This window comes from Poecile atricapillus, chromosome 6 (genome assembly GCF_030490865.1).
Source record: "Poecile atricapillus isolate bPoeAtr1 chromosome 6, bPoeAtr1.hap1, whole genome shotgun sequence".
Lineage (NCBI taxonomy): Eukaryota > Metazoa > Chordata > Aves > Passeriformes > Paridae > Poecile > Poecile atricapillus.
The window spans coordinates 23,121,293-23,133,495 of record NC_081254.1 but is presented as its reverse complement, the minus strand read 5'-3'; positions in this window follow the sequence as shown (position 1 = coordinate 23,133,495).

The following is a 12,203-nucleotide window of genomic DNA, read 5'->3' as shown; positions in this document are numbered from 1 at the left end:
CCCCTTGTTTTCTGTGACATATCATATGCTGCAGGAACACTCAGACTTCACAATTGAAAAAAATAGGAAGGAAATCATGCAGGAAGGGGCTTTAAAACTAATTGCAGCCACAGCATATGCTAAATATTGTACACTTCAACAATGAGTAGTACACAGCTGTAACAAAGAAATAAAGAACAAAAGAACTTGAGTAGTTCAAGAGCCAGCAGGCGAATTAATTTTATTCTCATACAAAAAACTAACCATTAATATTGGCAATTTCAGATTTCTAATACTAGAAATCATTTAGGAGATGTGGGAATTGCCTCTTATCAAGAGCTACAAGCACTTGTGTTATTTACAAGAAGTAAAAAAAAAACCTGTGAAGGCTCAATCATGCTGCAGCCACTACAGAATCACATGATGCATCTAAGCACAAATATTTTTGATTGTTTTGAACTTCTGAAAACTGCTGCTTACTAGAAGTTCTATTTCTTCATAACCCTATGCACATTTCATATTTGTAGCAAGGCTGTGATTATGGCCTGAGTCACAAAAATTAATAAGCTTGCTTATAATTTTAATTTGTCTGAAGTTAGAAAATGAAAATGTGAGGCCTCTTAGCTTTCACCCATCCATTTAGAAATACACCACTGATAACGAAAACCTTTTTGGAGGACCTAGGGCCAGCGGGAGAGCAAACTGTACTCCATCCCTGTAAGGAGTAAGGGCAATGCTCTAATAGAATGATAGCATACATAATACATGGATACTTTGATCTGAAAAGTTTTGCCTTCACCCTTAAGGCAGCAGAAGTCAAGCAGAAGTCTGTCTAGACTGTGGCCTTAAAATCTCAAGTTTTAATATTTATTTTCACTGTAATTACAAAATAGGAACAACACATGACATTTATGAGTCTCCTAACAACTACAAGGACTGCCAAATACTTTCCAACATTTCAGTAGAAGTCTCAGCTTCAGATTTGAAATTGCAAGTCTGAAGCTATTTTTGTGTTTGTACTTATCTCTGCTTCCCATGACCTAGGTTCATTATTTACTTTAAATGTGAGGATACTTATGGTCTTCCAGCATTGCAAATTCAGTTTAAAATATAAATTTTAAAGTCAACATTTTTGTGACTGACAGATCACCAGAAATAAAAACTTTTTTGCAACTCTAATACTGTGGTTAAAATATATATAAGCCAGAAAGTAATGTAGCATCTTCCTTTAATAATTTATTAACTCTGCATTCTGAATGTTCACAGGAACAAAAGTCTTGTGAGTAGATAAGGCCTTATCTTAGCGAGTGCAAGTGCCCAGTTGGTCATTCTGTAATAAAAGGCTGTCAACAGCGGTTTTTCAAAACACCAAGTACAGCAGCAATAACAAAATGCACACTGTTATTTTTAGACTCCATCTCAGTGATATTTTAGCAGTTAGGCTGCAAGTACAATTGTGAAGCTTACATTAGAGAGTTTGTTCTTTCCTGGAATTAAATGTAATACAAGAATTTTCTAGAACTTCAAAAAACAAGACATGCACTCTGACAAAGAAAAGCATTTGCTACTGAGCATTAAAAACAAACAAAACCTCAAACCAAATAATGTGTAACCGAAGAATAATTTTCTCCTTAAACACCTTTTTCTATGCATCTTCAGGTATCTAGGTATCTTTATCATATTTATAATAAAGAATATATGTAAAGCATTGCTTAGAAACTTTTAGAAAATTAAGACAAAGTTGAATACAAACAATTGAAAATTTTTGTATGCACAGTTACACTATGGAGGTTTCAATACTCGTGCACACCAGATTGGGCACTTCAAACACTTCTCCTCCCTTCAGTTTGACCTACAGATTTATTAATGAGACTCTATGCAGAAGAGAAGGACAGGTTATCAATCTGCCTGTTAATATGATGTCATGAAAAATTGTGCCAAATGCTGTTCTGCTTTACCCTCTCCAACCACTATCAACTATGTTACTTAGAGAGGAGTTCTCTATTTTGTTTGTTTTAAGAACACTTAACAGCAGCAAGGCTTTGCTAAGTGCTACTATATGCTTGGATGGACAGATTTTGCAGGAGGGTGGATGACACTCCAGACAGCACTGCTGCAGATCTCCAGAGGTGGAGAAATTCTTCAGAAATACCACAGAGCCTGAGTTTCCAGGGAAAGTGCCTGTATTTTGGAGAGCAGTTCCATGCTTCTGACCTTGCATCCTATCTCAGTGCTCATTTCTTATCTTAGCTCCTGTTCACTGTGGTGCAATAAGGACAATCTCCAAGGACTTGGATATTCCATTCCCTTTTAGCAGAGATTATGGATACCTTGAAGACTATCTGCACTGACAGATGAAAGACTGGGTGTGTGGCCACGCATCCAAAAGACTGCTGAATGACAAATGAAAAAACTGGATAAGGCCCTACTGAGAAACAAGTTCTGTAACTAGTAGTAAAGTCCCCTTTAGACCTCCATACCTGAGTTTAGGTTATGTGCTCTAAAGGGAATCCTCTCACAACACAGAGGTAGTTGTAAGTCTCTGGGAATTTCTTGTAAAGTACCCTAAGACTTGAGAGAGCTAAAAAGGTAGCTAGCATGCAGCACTACACCTACAAGAAACCATCAAGAATTTTTTCCACTTCCTTGATCAACCAGACTGTGAGAACACAAAACTAGCTTGAAAGCACTTCCATTGCCACTTTCTCTTGGAAAAAAAAATGTCTGTTTTGTTTGTTTCCATAAGCCATCCCTGTTTATATATTCCTGTTTATACTTGATAGTACATGCCTTGGGTTTTTTTTTAACAGGAAACCATCATATCTCCACATTCTTAAATACTCCCCATTGACAAAGCAGTCAGTATTTTAAGAGGATAAAAAAATATCAAACTACTTATAACATATCCCCTTTCAACACAGCCCCATTAAGAGATTCCAAAAGAATTTTTCTAGGAAATGTCATTTTCTCTCCTATATCAAGACGAAATGGATAACAGAAATTATGTGTACTTCCATTAGAAAAGAAAGTAAAAACACTATTTAGCTTCCTTACATACTTGCAGTAATAAAAAACAGATTTAAAGCAGCACTTTCTTCTGCAACCTTTTGCAGGTTGTTCTCTTTCCTTTGGAAAAAAAAGTGCAGGACTACTCTGAAAAAATCTAATTATTTCATATGTCAAAAGAATAATTATAGCAAAAATCACACCTGTCTCAAATACTACTGTATGTTGAAGAAACAGGATTAAAGACATTGACTTCCATATGTATTTAATTTTACCTCACTTAAAATTGCAGTGACTGCATTGACAGATTGAAAAAAAGGGTATTGTTTAAAAGAAGATTCTAAGACCATACAGCAGAGGGATGCAAAAGAATAAGACAAAAAATGCTGTTCTTATTCATCTTGCCATTATTAAAGAAAAAAAAAAAAGCAGGGAGCAGGCTATTTACTTAAATCAAAATTAACTAGAACAAATTATCACAGCTTTCAATGAGGGCAAGAACTTAGCAGGATTTTCAAGAGATTAAGTCCTTACATAGCTAATGAAATCATTCAGGATTTAAGCCAAATACTAATGGAGGTAAGGAAGAAATATCTCTTAATGCAAATTAGTCAATAGGGTCTATGATGGGATTTCTTGCACCTTCCACTCAGTGAATCTGATTAAATGCAGAAAGCGGAGGACTTTCCTAGACTTGATACAGTTACTTTTCAATAGCATTTTGTGGTCTAATAGATGTGTATATTCAGTTCTGCTGAGCACTGCACATGCTGTAATCTAGGCACAGAAGTAAAAATGTGCAAACATTTATTGAATTAAAGACTTACTTCTAAAACAGACATTCCCAAAAGCACACATGCTTTAAAGAACATCTTTAGGAATTACAATAAAAATTACATTTTACTGGTTCAGCTTCCACAGCCACTACTAGCAAGTTGTCTATTGCAGTATTAAATTGTAAGTCAAGGAGTGGGACTTGATCCTTGTAGGTCCCTTCTAACTCAGAATGTTTAATGAATCTCTGAAATTCAAAAATTCTGCTTTTTTTTACTGGATGCTAAAATAACTTACTTAAGTTGGGACCAACATTCAATAGCTCTGGTGTAATATTCAGCACTTTTAATACAGTTCTTTACTAAAACTCTTTTTCCTCCATTGTTAAACCACAAGTTATTTATTCCATTTGGAAATTGTGCTTTACATTTATTTTAGAAATACATGCTCTTTGAAGAACTATTTCTTTTAGAATCCTATAAACTGGAACAGACAAATTACTTTGATTTGTAACTTCAAAGTCTGACTACAGAGGAAAATTATGTAGGTAAGTAATATTATGTGCTCCAAGGCATTAGGAAATAAATGTCTAATTCAAGGTGTGTCCAAGTAACACTTGTGGTATAGTCACATTAAATCCACTACAATTAATGCATTTTTGCTAACAGGTCTGTACTATATAAAATCATTTTAATACAGTGTAAGAGGTGGTGTTTAAGGTATTAAATCCATTTGAGTCATATCATTTAAAATAAAAGGAAATTTTAATTATTTATATCTTCCTCAAAGGATTCTACTTGCTACGTTCTGTAAAAGAACAACAACACTTGACAAGAAGAACAGTAGAGGATTTTTCCCAGGAGGACATGCCCCATGACAAATTATCTTGGGAAGCCCTCTTCTAATCTCAGAGAAGTAGAATAGATATCTTGGAATAAACTTAAACACTGACAGTTTAAGGAACTTGTAAAATTAAATGGATGTGGCAGTCTTTTCCAACCTATGCGATTCTATGGTTCTATTCTATCATGTTAAGACACCTAGTGTTCTGCAATTCCCTTTCTATGACCCTATTCAAATTGAAAAAGTTAAAAGTTATTTAAAATTTATTTCAATAAAAGGACTCCAAAAAAGCCTATTAAACATTTTATTGCAAACAGTCATTTTAAATACTCCTTAATTCAATTTTTTTCTTCCAAACTTCCTAATGTTTATATGCTCAAAGTAGTCATCAACTATGGCTGAACACAGAGTCTGGAGCTTGAATGGAATAGAATCCAAACATTGTGACTGAACTTTCTACTCTTTTTGGAATTCTTTGTGTTGCAGACAAACTTCATATCAATTCCTCCTTGAGCCCTCCATGTCTCCTCACCATGAGGAAAGCATGCCAGCACCTTTCATTGTAGTCACAAATTAGACAAAGAAGTGCTTCCTACAAAGGTTTTGGGAAAAGCCTTTTTTGGAATCATTCTACAAAAGTAGGGAGCTGTCTTAATATCAGCTTCAAGACATACAGAGACACCATGAGTTCCCACAAACAATATTACTCACTGGAGCTGTTATAATTGTACTATTATATTCTATAATATATATTACTATATTATATGTTGTTATAATTTGTACTATTGGTCACTGTAGAATGCCATCACTCTGAAAACCTTATCACCTTACTTTTACAACAACAAAAGCTCCAACAGAGTTTTGCAAACACCACAGAAATATATTTCATTTTGCATGACTTTCAATTGCCCCAGAGGAGCTGGGAAAACAGAATGATAACTGATCCAAGCCAGTTCTTTCTCATATGAGTGGCCAATGTGAAACTTAAACACATCCCACCAAAAGCAAAGACGATATAACTGTGAACACAAAGCTAGAACTATTTGTTGGCAGATTGAACAATAAATAACAGTGCTGCTGATATAGATACCAGAACTGGTTCCTCATAGCTTGGATCTAGCCAGTTTTCTTAGCTCAAGATGGAGCATAGAGTTGATGCAGTCATATAATTTCCAAAGCCCAAGAAAGTCATATGATTTTCATATATGATTGTACTTTGAAGTAAACACTGCTGGATCCAAAATGATGCTGTGCAGATCAAAGACTCAAGAGTCCTAAGCTCAGAGTTCATCTTTTCAAACTGATACAAAAGTTACATGTACCAAACAAAACCTCACAGAAGAGTAAAATAACTATTCCAAATTACAGTTGCATTATCCTAGAGCAACTTTGGTATCATTTGAAGGGTTCTCAGCATTGTGAAGACTGTCATTTCACCACCCCTCAAACTTCCCTTCTCAGGAAAGAGGAGCTGTCTGATTCTCCTCAAAGCATCTGGAAAGTTCCCTCTGATGACCGATTTGAGATATCTGGAGAACAGTAATACAGCACTATAACAAAAGGTTGTCATAAGTGAACCAGAAGTCATGTAAAGGGGTCTGGAGATCAGCACAGAGAAAGACGAAAACTTTTAAACATAATAAAGGCAGAGATGTCAGGTTCTGGTTACACAGGTAACACTACAATACTAGTGTTTTTCTGCCACCTACTGATACCTTCCAACTCCATCTTTACCTGGCAGTTTCCTCATAAGATATTCTATAGATGAAAAGGTGACTCAGCTGCTTCTGACATCTGCTCATGCAATTCTAAATTTCTTTGGAATTACTAGAATTTTTTAATCTATACTCTTCAAATAAGCATGTTATTAATAGCTCTGTGCAGGGTTGCCACTGACAGGGCAGCACTCATGTGGACACATATGTTTACAAGAAAGGCATAAAATAATTTATAATATTTATAAAGATAACAACTGTATAATTAGTCAGGAAGGGATTTTTTTCAAGGCCGCCATGCTACAAAGGGTTTGAGAATTGCAATAGTAGATACCTCAAACCATCAGTCTGTTTCAGTTGCTTATATCAATCATCACAGTTTTATTTCTGTTTATGTTCTCTGTATGATTGGGAACCCACACCATCTTTTCTGGCCTTATCTGCAACTATCAAAAACAGCATAAACATTGTCAAGAAACTATAAAAAAATCTCAAAAAAAAATGGACCTCAAAAACTAATAACTCCCAGAATATACCCATCCTTTGCATGAAAGAGTTTAAAACCCATTAATTTCACAATTAATCTTGCCATAAAGACAGAGCACTGTGAAAATATTTATTACCAAAAAAAACCCAACAACCCTAATGTATTAGTTCAATAAATGGGAAAGCTTCAGAAAGAGTTGCAAGAAACATTTATAAGAAAATTTGCATTCTAGAGACAGAGTGAGAAAAGTCAATTTAACTTCATAAACACGGAGTGTCACCAACAGCCTATCAGCCTCTGCACAAGAGGAGCATATCTAGTATGAGATCCTGAACTAGCAGATATGCGCATGCCACAGAAGAGTCCAGGAAGCTGACTCTTGAAAGATTTAAATTGGATGTACGTGACAGAAATCAAGCATTGGGATATCTAAGTATTAGGGTGTGATAGATATTTCCTCATGATATCAAATTTTTGAAACTTTTAATGAAGGAAAAGACAGAAGTTCGTATCAGTCAGCTTTTTGAAAAAACGATCCAGAATTTTAACAGCAAAACTGTTTCACAGGATGTCAGGTTACTTTGGAAATTTCTAAATGTAGCTGAAGAGTTCACATTTTAGAGAACCCTTATTTTTTGCCAAACCAGAAATATTTAAAAGGAATCATGCCCATACTGCTGTAGTGCCACTGCCTTTGCTGACTCTTGTTCTGCCTCAGAGCTCCATCTCATGATAAATTGTGGCAGCTCAGCAGGAGAGTTCATAAAATTTCGTAGAATATACAGTCCCATCAATCAAGAGTGTGAAGTATTGCAGTCTACAAAAGTCAGCATGCTAGATGCAAATTTTATTTTTTTAGCTACATTTTAAAGTTTCTACCCAGAGCTTCACTTTGCTAACATTTCAGTTAAGAGAAAAATTGTTAATTTTGTTCAAAGGACCATAGCACCTAGATGTGTATCTAATACCTATAAGTAAAATTTTGCAAGCTATAATAAAATTCTTATTGGATTTTATCATATAATTTGTACTGTTAAGTAATATATCGAATGTGCTTCTAATTGCAGTTAATCCAAATGTCTTGTCATATAGATAGATCTAACTTGGCAGGTAGGTTGATAATGAACAAAATTCTCTGCTACATAAACATATAAAAGAACAGGAGAGATGGATTCAGAAAATATTTTAAAAGTCAGAAATTAAATGTACTTATCAAATCTAAGTTTAAAACACAGACTGTATCTGAAATATCAAATTCCTGAAGTACTGTATATTGTATCTCCTTATAAACAGAAGTTTTACTACTGCAACAGCTGGAAGCATTTAGACTTCTTAATATCTTCTTCAGCAACAAAGTTAAATTCTTCTTGCAGCTGTTCAAAAGTATTTTGGAATGGTTCGTTCCCTGGATCCTACATACTGTGAAAGAATGTAAGGGCAAGGCTGGAGGGTTTTACAAATTGCCTCAATTTCAAAATAACTTTTTCTTAATTAACCTTTACAGACTTTACACAAACTTCTTCAAGACTTCTGCTATATCTTTCTGACTAGCATGCTAGAACATGGCTTATCTGAGCCAAAATTATTTACCAGGTCTAATTGCAATGTCTTTTAGTTGTAAACAAATTCATACTTGTATTTACTGAAGTGAATTTTTTAAAAGTAGAAAAATGTGTGTACTTTTACTTTAAATTGTACATAAATATTTTTCTGCATTACAAAAAAATTTAAAGTGTCCTTTATTAAGGAGTAGCATTGCAAATTAAAGACGTTTCTTACAAAATAATTTCATTTGTTTTTTCTCTTTTTGCTGGATTATCAGATATGACTGATAATAACCCGTTAGTCACAAGACGCATCAGACAGGTGGAGCACAAGCAGGTGAGCTGCACAGGACACACATAAATCCAGCACAGCCCTCACACATCAGAACCTGAGCTCTCCAGGGTTAATCTGAGCTCATGCAATAAACACGCTGCCTTCAGAACATCCCAAAGCTACTGAGCATTTACAGGACATCTGTGTGTCCTGGAGAGGACAGGACCTTTATCCCAGGCACAGAAGTGACCTCTATGCAACTGCAGCAGAAGATACAGCTTCTTCCATTTGGCTATTCTCGTACAAGACCTAATCTCGGCCAACAGTTCTGCTCTGGGGTTTTAAATAACTGTGATAAATACTTCAGTTTGTTCCCATGCTTTGCTTTTATCTATTAAACTTTTTAAAAACATAACAAGCCTTAAATCTGTCCCTGTTATTTGTAATCTTGAAGCCAAAGAACTTGCATGAAAAATATTAAGAGTATCTACAATTACCCTGTCTCCTAATACAGTACAGACAATATGTATTTTCTTCTAAAAGAACATGTAAAGATGGACTATCAAAATCTGCCAAACATTACCATAATCAATTCCATCATATATGAATACTTAGAATATTTGGGATCAAACTCAACTGCTTTAGCCCATGTGGTAAGTTTATCTGTGACTGAGACATCAAATGCCAGTAGATATTCCTGCATTGATATTTCTTAGCACATTAAAATAAAGCCATCTAGCATTAATTGCAGAACATTTAAAGGAACAAATTTGTTTCAACAAAATTTCTTATAATAATGTTCATAATGAACATTTCTTATACATTTTCTAATAAATGTTCATAATGAACATTTCTTATAATGTTCTTATAATTTCATAGAATGTGTAGAACACATTTCAAATTCTGACAGATTAATCAGGTTTTATCTGGTTTAACATTATAGGTATTAAAAAAAAATCAATAGGAAGCACTAAGAAACCCTAAACCAATTTACAAACAGTTCCCACAGATCTGAACATGAAACTCTAACAGATGAGAATGCTGATAAAACTTGAAAAGATACACTTCATTAGCACCTGCATCAAGCAGAATTTATAAGCTGTGAAACAGATGCTACAGGAAAGCACTTCCTTCTCAGGTGCCCGTGATAAAGCATGCATGAGTTTGCCTTACATCAAAGCATGTAGTTTCTTTTTCCTCTAGAAAGAAAGGTACATCTAAATCAAAATTTGTTGACAGAATAAAAAAAAAAATTCAATAAGATTGTGTATGGATATATATATATTTAATATATTTGAAAATTCACCCTCTCTGCCCCTCCAAATTAAGTGAAACTTCCACTTGATTTTAATGGACCATAGAAACTATGTGGCCTTCAAAGAAAATTTACACTTTGCTACCTCACAACCATAGCAACTCACCTGTGTTTTAACATCTGAATTGCTGATGAGCTTGTATTTCCCTGAAGGAGGATGCTTTCTTGAATTTAGAGTTAATGGAAGAGAAAAAAGAACACTCTAAAACCTTCAGAAAACATGTTTCACAAACAAATACTTGACAAAACAGTTAGAGGTCAATATTGACAGCCTGTCAGATCAGAGTTCAAAGAGGACTCTTTTTTTGTGAGGAAATATCATATTCCTTGGCTTATCCTTTCAGGATTAGGACATGGTGTTCAGAACCCAGCCCAGACTTCATCGGGTTTTTTTGAGCTGTCACTCACTGTAGTTGTAACAGAATTTAGTACAGAAAGGGTACAGTCATGGACGAGGGCACTTTTAGTACAAAGCATGCAACTTTCACTTCAAAACATTTTACAAACTGTAAAAAAAAAAAAAAACCACCAAAAAAACCCAAAACAACCTGCATAAACTGGCCCACCTTAATTTGTGTAATTTTAAATCTGAGCACCTCACAAGCTTCTCTCTGGCTGTCCCAGTAACACTTCATCAGTTAACGAAGTGCCACTCAGCCATTTCAGTACAAAAGAGCAGAAAGATGTACCTATGAAAGCATTAGCCACTTTTATTCAGGTATTAGTCATTTGATATCTAAATTATTTTCCAAGTGACTATGAAGAACAGTTATATTTTGTAGACATGCTCCCCATTTTTTAATAGCAATAACTTGTTAATGGCTACAATTGCAAATTTTCATAACTGAGTCATGAAGAGATCTGCACCATTATGTATGAGTGTCTCCATCCAGCAACAGATTTTTCTCAGCAATTATTTTAGATCATTTTCAGATAAATGGGAAAAAAAAAACTCAAATTTCAGATTATAAAAAAAATGAGCTGTGGATTCCCCATTCCTGGAAGTGTTCAAAGCCAGCTTTGATGGGGTTCTGAATAACCTGATCTAGTGGAAGGCATCCCTTTCCATGGCAGGGGCTTGGACTCTACATGAACCTTAAGGTCCTGTCTTGGTTTGAAAAGATAGGTGTCTGCTAAGGAAGGCAGGAGCCCCCCTTGAAATGGAAAATGTAAACCACCTGCCTCTGAATTATTATAATTTTTTAATTAAGGCACTCTTAGGTGTCCAGTCTTAGGTGGGAGTAGGAATAACATTTCTTTACTAGTATGTAAAAATAATAAAAAAAAACCAACCTACAACTTAATAGGAAAATGAAAATAAAATGAAGTAGTACAAAAACCACTGACAGAGTCAGGATACAACCTGAAACACTGCTGGTCAGGGTGTTGGTAGCAGTCTGAGTAAGTGGTGACTGCAGTCCTCCTAGAGTGACAGACATGGTTTTGTTGAAGCAGTGATCCTGTAGAAGGGTGTAGTTTCCCCTCTGAAGGTCCAGTGGTGGTGTAGAACAGTCTGGTCTTCTGGGAATCTAGGGGAAAAAGGTTGACTGTGGTATTCTAAGTTTCAGATTATATTTAGGGAGGAATGCTTGGCTCCTCCTCCTGGGTGGAGCAACTCAATGGGATGATGTAATTTATCAGTCATGCAGTGAGACTCAGTGGCCCATTATTAGAAGATATTCCCCTGGAGAGAGGATGGGTCGTGGAAGAGATAAAGAACACTGCCCCACCTGGTTTTAACAGATGGTAACAGAAAACATACTCTTGGTTACATCTTGCATTGCAACCCAAGGCAGGTCCCTTCAAACCCAAACCATTCTATGACACTATGATTGTATGATTCAGACATACTACTGATTTCACAAAAAGTGCTTCTGTGTGATAACAATTTATCCATCTGATGACAGTTATATTAAGGTCTAATTTTTTTCCAAATTTTCATACATTTAATGTATGATTATTGATACTATACATGATAATTCTTCCTGAACTATTATCTGATACTAACACATTAGAAGCCTTAAAAGATATTAATTTAAGTTTATTAACTAGGTTTGTGATTTAAGTGATATTTAAAGTAAGATTTGTATCAGCTGAACTAATCATACTCTGTCATTCATTGATGCAATCTTTTATGTTTTCAATTCTTGAGGGCTGATGCCTACCATCATACAAGCAATAGTATTTCTCTGAACTTTATTACGTGAGGACCATGCAAAGCAGAGATATTCACAATGTGAGTAAATTAGATAACTGTATTTTAGGA